The sequence below is a fragment of the Diceros bicornis genome, chromosome X (assembly GCF_020826845.1).
Source record: "Diceros bicornis minor isolate mBicDic1 chromosome X, mDicBic1.mat.cur, whole genome shotgun sequence".
In the NCBI taxonomy this organism is placed as follows: domain Eukaryota; kingdom Metazoa; phylum Chordata; class Mammalia; order Perissodactyla; family Rhinocerotidae; genus Diceros; species Diceros bicornis.
The window spans coordinates 13460928-13473140 of record NC_080781.1 but is presented as its reverse complement, the minus strand read 5'-3'; the positions used below and the strand labels follow the sequence as shown (position 1 = coordinate 13473140).

The following is a 12213-nucleotide window of genomic DNA, read 5'->3' as shown; positions in this document are numbered from 1 at the left end:
TGTTTCAAGGAATAAGTCAAAATTCCCAATGTTAGGGCAGGTGATCTCTGAAAAGACGCATTTGATCTAAAGGGCAAGATAAAGCAAGCAATCTCTAAGGACACACTCACCTTGACTGACACCCCCTTGAAACTTTGTGCCATGTTCAACTCAGTGTTTTGTTTTCTTAATTTGGATTCCCCTGTAAGTAGACGTGGAGACAAGGATTTGAGTGCAAGTTGTTTATGTGGGAGTCGGTCCGAGGAATCACCACTATGGGAAAATGAGACAGAGAAGGGAAGGAAGTTGTTGCAAGGTGTGTTATCAGGACAATAACTAAGGGCAACTTGAGGTTAACCCCAGTCTGGGGAATTCTGGTTGACAGTGTAGACCATTGCAACTCAGAGTCATTCCACTCAAGGGGTGAGAGGACTGGAGTCTTTATCCACCAACTCATGTCAGTCATTGGTTGAAGGCTGCCCCTGTACCTCTAGCCTTCTCTGTACCCTCAGCCTGGGTGTGGGCAGAGCAAGCTTCAGCAGCCAGAGAAAGTCCTCTGGCAAAACATCGCAGGCACTCATAGTTGGAAGTTGAACTGGTGTACACTGAAAAGAAAGAGCTAAGGGGCTGTGGGTAGGGCACAAACAACAGTTATTACACTTTAGTTCCTTTATCCCACATGCATTAGGCAGTGGCTATGGGGAAGATCCTGGGAATTCAAAGATTTGTGAGACCCTGTCTCTGTCCTTGGGGAACTCATACCCAAGACAGGAAGATTGGCGTGTAAACAGGGCATTGCAGTAGAGCGTGGCCATGCCCGTAGCTGGAAAAGGAAAGTAGAACCAATTCTACTTGGGATCATTAAGGATGGTCTGATAAAGGAAGAGACATGGAAACTGGTTCTTAATGAGATAAGGATAAGTAAGATTTTGCCAAGATGCTAGAGGGGAGGTAGGAGAGGTAGAAGAGGCAGGAAGAAGAGCATTCTAGGTGGAGGGAATAGTATATGACAAAATTAGATGGAAAGAAATGGCCTGTTCTGGAAATAATGGATATTCTTAAATAATTAGAGCTTAGAGAGCATGGCTGGGGCAGGGTTTGATGGAAATTAATATTGAAATGTACGTCGGAACCAGGTCGTAAAAGCCTTGCTTGCCACGCCTTTGGTATTACAGCTTGGGGATCACATCTTTTTGCAAACAGATTTCCAAGAAAAATTTTAAAGAATTCCAATTTGAGTTGACAGGCAAGAGTGATTTCCTTTCATAAAGGAGAAATGACTATATATCAAAGTTAAAAATATTATGGGACTTAGATTATATGCTTAGGCTTATATAGGCAAACCTACATTTTTTCCACAAAAGAACTTTATTGTTTAGAATAAAATTTTACTTACCTGATAGCTTATCTTGCCTAAGCAAATACCAGGAATTTCTTTCTGTCTTAGTTACTATGACAATTTGATACCATTGCCTTTGAAATATTGCATCTCAAACTCCAGCCAGGATAATTTCCATGTATGGATACTAGCACTGATTTTTAAATTCCTTAATTTTATTCATTAGTTTACTGTACCAAAGGTTATCAAATATCTTTCTACAATCCAGATAAATTGCTTCTGGTGGCTCTGCCAGCATCTATTATCCTTTTCTCCCAATCCCAAAAGCAATCTGATTATTTTTTTTTTGTTTTATAATTTTATTTATTTATTTTTCCCCCAAAGCCCCAGTAGATAGTTGTATGTCATAGCTGCACATCCTTCTAGTTGCTGTATGTGGGACGCAGCCTCAGCATGGCCGGAGAAGCGGTGCGTCGGTGCGTGCCCGGGATCCGAACCCGGGCCGCCAGCAGCGGAGCGCGCGCACCTAGCCGCTAAGCCACGGGGCCAGCCCACAATCTGATTATTTTTGAAAAGATTTATCCCTTAGAATTATTTGTTGACAGCCACTTCATTTGCTATACTCTTCAACTTACATTCATCTCATTCTTTAGTAAAAGTAAACAGAAGTGTTGTGTGATTTATAGAAAAGCAGCCACAAAGAAGCCTCTTTACTCTATTCGTGAGGTTTTATCCATTTTAAGGTGTTATCCGACACAGATATGGAATCAGCAGCTCAGAGACTCAGCTACCGAAGGAAGGATTGCTTTATTTTTCCAAACACTCACCCATTTTAGAATTAATTCCGGGTTCCATTTAGACTAATCTTCATATGAAATACAATTGTTTGGATTATTCTGATCTATGTCACTAATGAGATGATTACATTTTTAAGTCAAAAGACTGTATTTTTGAACAATGTCTCTTTTTCTGCTGTTGCAGTACATCTTGGTCAATTGTGCTTATTTTGAGAAATATGTTATGGCCTTTGGAAAGGGCTGACGAAAACCGAGGAGGGCTTTTGCATTTCTTGGTTCTGTACTTAAGTAAACCAGCTACTTCGTTCTCTCCCTTTCCTCCAAGGGTGTCTTAGTTAGAAATAAATGTGATTTATTTTCAGTAAAAGAGGGATTGTTAGATGGCCTTGGGCTTAACAATGTCAAAGCACGTGATAAATGAAGAACACAAAGCCTGAGAAAAATACATTTAGGAGGCCATTTTGGACTTGATTAGTAAAAATTGACAAGCCCTTCCCCTAGGGATTGGCTTTGAAACATCAGTGAAATATGAAAAGCAAGAGGGAGAAAGTGACTTAGCCAAACCTAGAACGGACTTTGCTAAATTTGAAATGGGTACATGCAATCAGATGCCCCTTCACAATTTCTAAAACATCTTTTATGGGCTGGTTACCACAAAGGTGTTTATTTTTAAAACTTGTATATTGGGTAAAGATCCTTCCCCAAATGCCTGAGATTTTGTTAGCATATTCTCCTTCATCTAGCTTGAGTGCCCACTCAGCAATGCATCTGGGAAAGGATGACATTGTGACAGGCCAATACTTTCAAGGGGGAAGTGTTTTTATTATATATATATATATATATATATATATATATATATTTATTTATTTATTTATTATTTTTTTCCTCCCCAAAGCTCCAGTGCATGGTTGTATATCCTAGTTGTAAGTCGTTCTGGTTCTTCTATGTGAGCTGCCACCACAGCATGGCAACTGACAGACGAGTGGTGTGGTTATGTGACTGGGAAGCGAACCAGGGCCGTGGAAATGGTGAGCGCCGAGCTTTAACCACTAGGCCATCAGGGCTGGCTCTCAACAGGGAAGTGTTTTTAAAATGTAGGCATACAGTGTGCAAGTGATGAAGCAGGAACTCTGACCTTTGTTCTCAAATGTTTTCTGCTGAGGAAGACCGGCCCTGAGCTAACATCTATTGCCAATCCTCCTCCTTTATTTTCCCCTTTTTCCCCCCAAAGCCCCAGTAGATAGTTGTATGTCATAGTTGCACATCCTTCTAGTTGCTGTGTGTGGGACGCCGCCTCAGCATGGCCAGAAAAGCCGTGTGTCGGTGCGCGCCCGGGATCCGAACCCGGGTTGCCAGTAGCAGAGTGCGCGCACTCAACTGCCAAGCCGCTGGGCCGGCCCTGTTCTCAAATGTTTAAGCCTATGCCCCTTCACTGCTCTGCTCCATGCAGAGATTAATAAAGTAGCTGTGGAAGGCAGCTTGTTGCATCCTGAATCCATTCTCCTCTTCTCCCAGGCACTAGAATCTACGCTCCCAGATCCTCTTGAGATTAGGTGTGTCCATGTGACCAAGTTCTCCTCAATGCCATTTGAAAATGTGCAGCTTTCAACTCCTTTGCTCAGTCCCTCTTCCTGCTAGCCGGAATGCCAGACTTGTCAAAAACCTGGCTTTGACCATGGAGATAACAACTATGCCCTGGAGGTCTTAGAGCCACAGATGGAGGGACCTGTGACCCCTGAAGGACTTCATTCCCAGGACCAGGACCTCCTTCCCAGGAGTGTAGCCCATTGGAGTCCTGGGATAATTAAAGGAAAGCAAGGACCAATTACATGGGAAGGTTAGAACCCTCATGCAACCAGTGGGCTGCATGGGACCCACATAATAATTCAATCTTCTAGGGTGTGAGTCCTTTATGGAGACTTAAAGAGTGGTCAAGAGTCTTCCAAAGCAGTCTAGCAATAAGCAACCTCATCCACAGTGCATAATAGTAGGGCTGGGGGAACACTGTAGGGATATGTGATAAGCAGCCTGATGCCACAAACGATGATTCAACTCATCTCCCATATTCTCTTTGTGTGCTCTTGGCATCTCATGATCTTCAGCATATGAAGAAGCTGGACTGTTCAAGATATATTGGGCCTTGGGGTCATCCACCATGTCCATAATCAATAGATAAGTAGGCAAGTACTCAGATGTACTTACATACTAAATTTCAACTAGTTGAGGGGGAAAAAAAGTTGATGGAAGTAATCACCGGGTGATTCTGTTTAATAGAAGAAGAAATAGAGACTGAAGGGCAGTAGCCTTGCTTGGGACAAGATGGCATGGCATGAACATATTTCCTGGTTCTGGAACACCCGTGGTCTTCAGAAGCCCTGGATACTTCCCTAATCATATTGATGCCATTACAGGCCAAACTTAGTTTTTTCATCTTACTTGAAATTATGAAGATGGTTAGAGTGAAAGATGGGATCACAACACACATTTTTGAGATAAATATTTTGAAATTAAAAAATGGAATTTTGATTGGAATTGCATTAACTCTATACATCATTTTAGGAAGAACTGATATCTTTATAACATTCTGTCATGACAGCCAGGAGTATGGCCCAATTCTATATATTTAAGTCTGCCTTTATATGTCTTAGTAAGATTTTATAATTTTTATCATAGGGGTTCTGTATATTAAATAAATGGGTATTTTATGTTTTTGTTGCTCTTGTGAGTGTGATCTGTTTTTCAAGTATTTATTCTATTTGGCTACTTTGGGGAAGGAAAACTATTAGTTCCTATATATTTAACTTGTGTATAACCACTTTACCAAACTTTCCTATCAATTTAAATAATTCTTAGTGGATTTTATTTTGTTTTATATACGTATTGTTAATTTCCTTTTCGATTTTTCATTATTAGTGTATAGAAATTCAATTTATTTTTAAGTGTTGATTTTGTATCCTGCAACTTTGCTGAATTTGTTTATTACATCTAACAGTTTTTTTTGGTGAAGTCTGTAGGGTTTTCTATATAAGATCATGCCATCTGCAAACAGAGACAATTTTACTTCTTCCTTTCCTGTTTGGATGCCTTATATTTCTTTTTCTTGCCTAATGGCTCTGGTTAGGACTTCCAGTACTATGTTGAATAAAATTAGTGAGAGTGGGCAACCATGTCTTGTTCCTGGTCTTAGAGGAAAAGCTTTCAGCTTTTCACTGTTGAGTATGATGTTGACTGTGGGCTTGTCATATATGGCCTTTATTATGTTGAGGTACATTCCTTCTATACCTAATTTGTTGACAGATTTTTTTGTGAAAGGATGTTGAATTTTGTCAAATGCTTTTTCTGCATCTATTGAGATGGTCATATAATTTTTTCCCTTTGTTTTGTTAATGTGGTGTATCACATTTATTGATTTGTGTATGTTGAACCATCCTTGCATCCCAGGGATAAATGCCACTTGATCATGGTGTATGATCCTTTTAATGTACTGTTTAGTCTGGTTTGCTAATATTTTGTTGAGTATTTTTGCATCTGTGTTGCATGTATGTTTGCGTCTATGTTCTATAGTTTTCTTTTTTGTAGTGTCACATGAGTCCTTATTAAGAGGGATTCTGGAGAATTCAGAGTGAGAGTAGGAGGTGATGTGATGATGGAAGCAGAGACTGGGTGATGTGCTTTGAAGATAGAGGAAGAGGCCTGAAGCCAAGGAATACTGATGGCCACTAGAAGGCTGGAAGAAGAAAGGAAATGGATTCACCCCTGGAACCTCCAGAAGGAACCAGCCCTGTTGGCACCTTGACTTTAGCCCAGTAAAACTGATTTTGGACTTCTTACCTCCAGAACTGTAAGAGAATAAGTTTGTGTTGTTTTAAGCCACCAAATTTGTTACAAGAGAAATAAAAAACTAATACATTTCCCTGTTCCCCTACTGATTTTTATCTCTTAAAAAACTGCTTGTGGGGCTGGCCCAGTGGATTAGTGGTTAAGTTCATGCACTCTGCTTTGGCAGCCTGGGGTTCGCAGGTTTGGATCCTGGGCGCGGACCTACATACCACATATCAAGGCATGCTGTGGAGGCATCCCACATACAAAAGAGAGAAAGATTGGCACAGATGTTAGCTCAGGGCCAATCTTCCTCACAAAAAAACAAAAACTACTTGCATTCAAATTGTCATCTCAAGATTTGCTTCTGGGAGAATCCAAATTATGATGCTCACCATCTTTGTTCTACTCTCCATCCCTTCTTACCACCTCATTCCAAGCCCACATTGTCTTTTCCTGGACAGTTTCTGGAGTCTCTACCAGCAACTATTGAAATATTAAACCTTGGGGCCAGCCTGGTGGCGTAGTGGTTGGGTTCACTCGTTCCGCTTCGGCGGCCTGGGGTTTGCAGGTTTGGATCCTGGGTGCGGACCTACTCACTGCTCATCAAGCCATGCTGAGGTGGCATCCCACATAGAAGAACTAGAAGGACCTACAACTAGGATATACAACAATGTACTGGGGCTTAGGGGAGAAAAAAGAAAAAGAGGAAGATTGGCAACAGATATTAGCTTAGGGCCAATCTTCCTCAAAAAAAGAAAAAAAAGAAATATTAAACCTACTACCGACACACAGCCATATTTATCGACTTAATTATATCTTGCAGTATTCTCTTCACTTGGTTTCCCTATTCCTCTATACCTATAATATTTTACTTGCTGTGATAGTATGAAAGGAGATTTTTGTCCAAGTGAAATTAAGTCACTCCTGTAAGTTCAAAGTGATTTGGCATTCCTTAATTTTGTTTAAACAAAACTTTTTAATTTTCTTACCAATAATTTTGATGAATTTTGAGGTACTTATTCATCAAGTACATTTATTATATTATGTTTATGAAGGAAAGGAAGTGGACATCTACTGTATTTATTAGAGATTACTTAAAGAGACAGAATCAATAATAGCCAGCTTAAGCAGAAAGGGAATAATAAGGGGTGTTAAGTGGCAATATCATTGGAGGGGCTGAAGAGACAGACTATGAGCTGGACTGCCAGAAGCCACTTTCAAATCAAACCACAAAATGGGGTCTCCAGGGGCACTGCTGCTCCTACCACAGTCTGAAAGGTGCTTTTTGAGCGGACCACTATCGCTAAAGTACTGGCTTGGGAGCCACTACCTCTGCTGTGACAAGGAAGCCATTTCTGCTAAGTCAGGAAACCACAGCCTTGGCTGCTGACGTTGGAACTAGGCCACCTCAGCTATGATCTGCATCCGCAAAATGAATTTCTCACACCTGGCCTCTTTTCCTACACAACTTGTTTCCAAATCCAAGTATTGGATGAGTGCATCTGTTATGCAGAATCTAAATCTCATCCACAATTTTAGTTGTAAGAGAGTCTGGAAAATAAAGCTTATTGCTTTCAAGTCTCTGTAATCCAGGAAGGCACAGAAGGAGGTTGGAACAGAATTGAGCAATCCAGTCCACAAAACCTACTACAACCATGTGCTAGCAACAATCTTAGAACAAGAAGAAAAAACGTTCTGCTTAGTGTTCCTTGGAATAGAAAACTGCATTAGCTACAACAGCCCATTCCAGTTAACTGAGATGAATACTCTATTATTACTCTGCTTTTCATATAGCGATATTGGTTCTCCTTTGCTTATGCCAATGTTTTGGTAAGCTTCTGTGAGCCCATTTTTCAAATAAGCTGACTCAGGTCACAGACTGCAACTTTCCTCTCTTACCTTTCCATGTGCCAGCCACAGTGTTTTAGAGCCTAGAGGTGTTGGATAAAAATTTTTGGCTGATGATCTTGAGCCTTCATTCCATAAACAGAGGGGAAAGTTCTTGAGTTAATAAGAAATTATTTTGTTGAATTAGATCCTGGGGTAGAGAATCTTGAATTATGCCCAACCTCAGTAATTTTTATAGGCTGTTGTTATGCTGTGATGCTTTGAGCATCCAGAATCCATGTTCAGGGGAAAGGAAAAGAAAGGGGTATGATATGAAAAGTCTTGGTGAAGTCTTGTTTTATTGAAGCTGAGGAACCTTGATGGGAGCTGTCACTACTTTTCCTTCTTTCTCGTTTCATAGTGTTTAATTTGCTAAGAGTTCGAGTTCCATTGGATGCTATGATGGGTAAAATGCAGCAACAACTGCTATTCGATTGACAGAGTTGTTTTGTCTTTGCTCCCATGGAAAACATTGGGAAATATCTGATAACTTTAACTTTGTGAAAATAGCATTTTAAAGGCAGATGATTTTGGTTTTTATAATTTTACCCCTGGATTTTCATGCATGCATCTTCAAATATTTTTAGATTGCAATGAGAAACCAAAACGTAACTTTAGGAAGGTGGTTTATCCATCAAATGGTTTTGAAAATAAATGCTCAGTGAAATACGAATTTCAGTGAAACTGGGCTCTTTGAAACAGCTCTAAGAACGAGATGTTTCTTTTCAGAGCACATCATCAAAGTTTGTATATTGCAGTAATTTGTATAATGATAGGGGATCTTGGGAAGCCAGAAGCAAAATATAAAATAACAAACATCTGGAAAGTTGGCAGGCATGAGTTGGAAGGATATTTGGGGGGTGACAGGTGTGCAAGATAAATGTTATAGGGGATCAGGTGTGAGCAGTTAGCAGTTATTGTAGGCAATAGGACTAGAGGCTGCAACATGAGAGATTGAGGTTGTCTGTCCTTGTTCTCAAAACAGATGACCAAGAAACTAGCCATTAATTTATGCATGTATTGCATGTTATACTCATCTTTCTAGGAAAATTTTGCATTTTTATTAAACAAATTTAACACTTGGTATTCTTAATCCTGCACAGGAGTCTTTGTTTCCCTTGGACATATTTGGCCCCAAATAAATTAATGAACATTTTAATAAACCCAATATTATTTCTCATCTAAAATGATTATATAAAAAGCCTCTACCATTGATTTAAAACTTTGCTATCAGTTATAAATTGTTCACATTAAAATCAGCCTTCATTTTAATTAAGCTTTTCTTTTTTTCCTTAGGTCAGTGATTCTGCAAGTACAGTCCCCAGACCAGCAGCATCAGCATGACCTGGGAACTTTTAGAAATGCAGATTCTTAGGCCTGACTGCAGACCTACGGAATCAGAAACTCTGGTGGCGGGGCCTAGCGATCTGTGTTTAAACGAGCCCTCCAGGTTATCCTGATGGGAGAACCAAGTGGGAGAACTACTGCTAGTCTAGAGTCAGAGACATTAGAGAGACAGTAGGCTATGGTCATCTCAACTCAAACTTTTAACAAAATTGTGTTTCTTTCCATTTCAGAGGATAGTCTTCTGTGCAGTTAATTTAGATTGGAAGACAGTGCTCTTGGAACTAAATGTTGCTGAGGTCATCCTAATCAGAGCTGGGAAAATCCCCCTCAGGTCGTTAACCACAAAGTAGGAATAGGAGGAAATAACCTCTTGCTCATTTATACCTAGTTCTTTATTATTCAAAAACAGTTATCTTATGTTTTTATTTATGCACTTATTTTTGAAAAATTAAAAACATTCAGAAATGATTACAGATTATGTGAAAAAGACCAGCCACTTAGAATCAATGCATGTTAACATTTTGCATATTTTCTTTTAGTGTTATTTTTTTAACATATAAAATTGAAATGTTCTATTATCTCCGCCCCAAACCTATTCTCCTTTCTCTTTCCCTCTCTTCCTTCCCAGAAGCAACCTTCACCACAAATTTGGCAATATCTAGTCTATGTGTTTATAATTTCATCACATATATGTATATATTCACAAATGATATTAGTACTGTTTTAGGTAAGTTTTTTCTCTGCGTTGACACAATGTTATTATACGTGGCACATGATATTTATAAACTTACTTTTTTCACTCAATTTTATGTTTTATGTCTTGATAAGATCCACCTAATTGATAAAGTAATTTCCATCTTTTTTTCTTCCCTCCTACGCTTTATAGACATTGCTTCACTACCTTGATGATAGACAAGGAAAAGGATGAGAGGCTGGACTTGACAACTTACATTGCTCGCTAACAACTCTAGCCAAAGATGATAAAAGGTGACCTCTTGAAACAAAGGAAGGTCTATTTGGAGTTGGGAAGATGGCTAGCCTAACCTGGAAGAAATGGATTCTCACTTGGCATTGATTTCTCCATGAAGAACATCTGGACTATCTGGGTGTTTGCCCAGGTAGTGATCCCAAGGCCAAAGGAGCTCAAGCTTGCCGCCGCCGTCAAGGACTCAGCGGATCTTTCCTCTTCTGAGGTCATCCCTGGGAGGCCTGGCTTTGTGGATGCTGCTTCCCAGTTTAAACTTGGACTGGGAAGAATTCAAGAGAGTGGAAAGTGTTCGCTGCTGCAGCAAGTCCAGTCAATCCTAATGCCATACCATTCTTCCCCATGCACCAGCTGACTGTTAAAGAAAAAATTATTTTTTCTTCAGTTTATGGATGGATAGGTGTTCATTGGGACTAAGTTATGGTACCCGATGATGGGAAGGTATTATGGGTTGAATTCTGGCCCCTAAAAGATATGTTGAAGTCCTAACCTCTAGTACCTCAGAATGTGACCCTATTTGGAAATAGGGTAATTGCAGATGTAATTAATTAGGTAGAGATGAGGTCATACTGGAATGGAGTGGGCCCTTAATCCAGTAGGACTGGTGTCCTTATAAGAAGAGGAGAAGAGACACAGAGACAGACACACATAAGGAGAACCCCATGAGACAACAGAGGCAGAGATTGGAGTGATGTGTCTATAAGCCAAGGAATGCTGAAGATTGCTGGCAATCACCAGAAGCTAGAAGAAACAAGGAAGGATTCTTTCCTAGAGCCCTCAGAGGAAGAATGGCCATGCTGACATCTTGATTTCAAAATTCTAGCCTCCAGAATTGTGAGACAATACATTTCTGTTGTTTTAAGCCACCCAGTCTGTGGTACCTTGTTATGGCAGCCCGAGGAAACTAATACAGAAGGCAAATAAAGAGTTAGTTTAGCTCAACTCAATATGTTTAAGAGAGCACCCAGAGACTCATAACATGTGAATAAACTGATTATTCCAGAAATGTTGGGGAATTAGGTAGTCTAGTTAACTGAATTTTCTGGTTTGAGCATTAACCAGCTTACTCAGTATTTAATTTATGCCAACAGTATTATAGGTTTTAAACTTCTGGGTTGTCAGTCGTAATTATAATGAAACTAAAAAAGCCACATGGCCTCCAAAATTCCCTATAGATTCTATAATATTACCATGTTATAATAAAGAAATTAAAGGACTTGGAAAAACCTGGTGATGAAAGACCTACATTTAACTGATCTAAATTCCAAGAGTTAGAAGAAAATGTAATATAATTAAAACTAAAGCTATATTGCCCTTAATCTACTCTTTCTTTGATAATTCATAAAGCACTTTTAGATGTTACAAATATTAGGTATTGCAAATATTGCGAATATATGCTCATTATCAAACTAGTTACGGTTGTTCAGTCTTGTAGATTAATTCAGTTTATTCATTTCTTTTCTTCTTTTTTTTTGGTGGTCAAAACCAGTTCTGGTTATTTGAACTTTCTGGCTGTTCAGAATCTGGTTAGTGAGGGCACATTGCTATATGACATGAGAGTCCATTGGCAAAGCTTTCTGAGGAGACAATCCATGAGTGACGATGTGAGAGAGGACAGCAGGGTGACCACAGCCATTGGTCAACCCACTGACCCTAGAAGAGAGAACCTGCATAATGATGCATTCAGCAGCCTTGTGGTTTCTCCCAGGCTCTCTTAGCTTTTGGCCACTCCCACATTTGCTCTTGGGTCCTCAGAGGAATTCCAAGCCAGCAGGTACAAGTAAAGAAAAGGTATTGTCTCCTTATGACAGCTAGATAATATACATAATATTACATGAATCATGCAAGGCCTAATGAAGACATCATTTAATTGACACAGCTAGAAAGATGATCCAAATAGTCTCCTGCGTTTGATAAAAATGCTGAGCCTTAGAGTCACTTCTTAAAAGAGGATTCACTATGTGTCCATTTTAGGGTACTTCGTGCTTTAAGCAGATGTTGTGTGAATGGGCTGATCAAGAGCTGCTATCTCATCAAATATCTCCTGAGGGCAAGAC

At 39.6% G+C, this 12213-nt stretch overlaps 1 long non-coding RNA gene across 2 annotated transcripts in view; it reads left to right on the top strand.

Moving 5' to 3' along the window:
* Window positions 1–11498, top strand: part of LOC131400768 (uncharacterized) — a 70769-nt gene extending 59271 nt beyond the window's left edge. For both annotated transcript variants that reach the window (XR_009217441.1, XR_009217445.1), the window contains one exon: window positions 10058–11498. This is a non-coding gene — a long non-coding RNA (uncharacterized LOC131400768). The remainder of the gene's footprint in view (window positions 1–10057) is intronic.
* The last annotated feature ends 715 nt before the right edge of the window (window positions 11499–12213 follow it).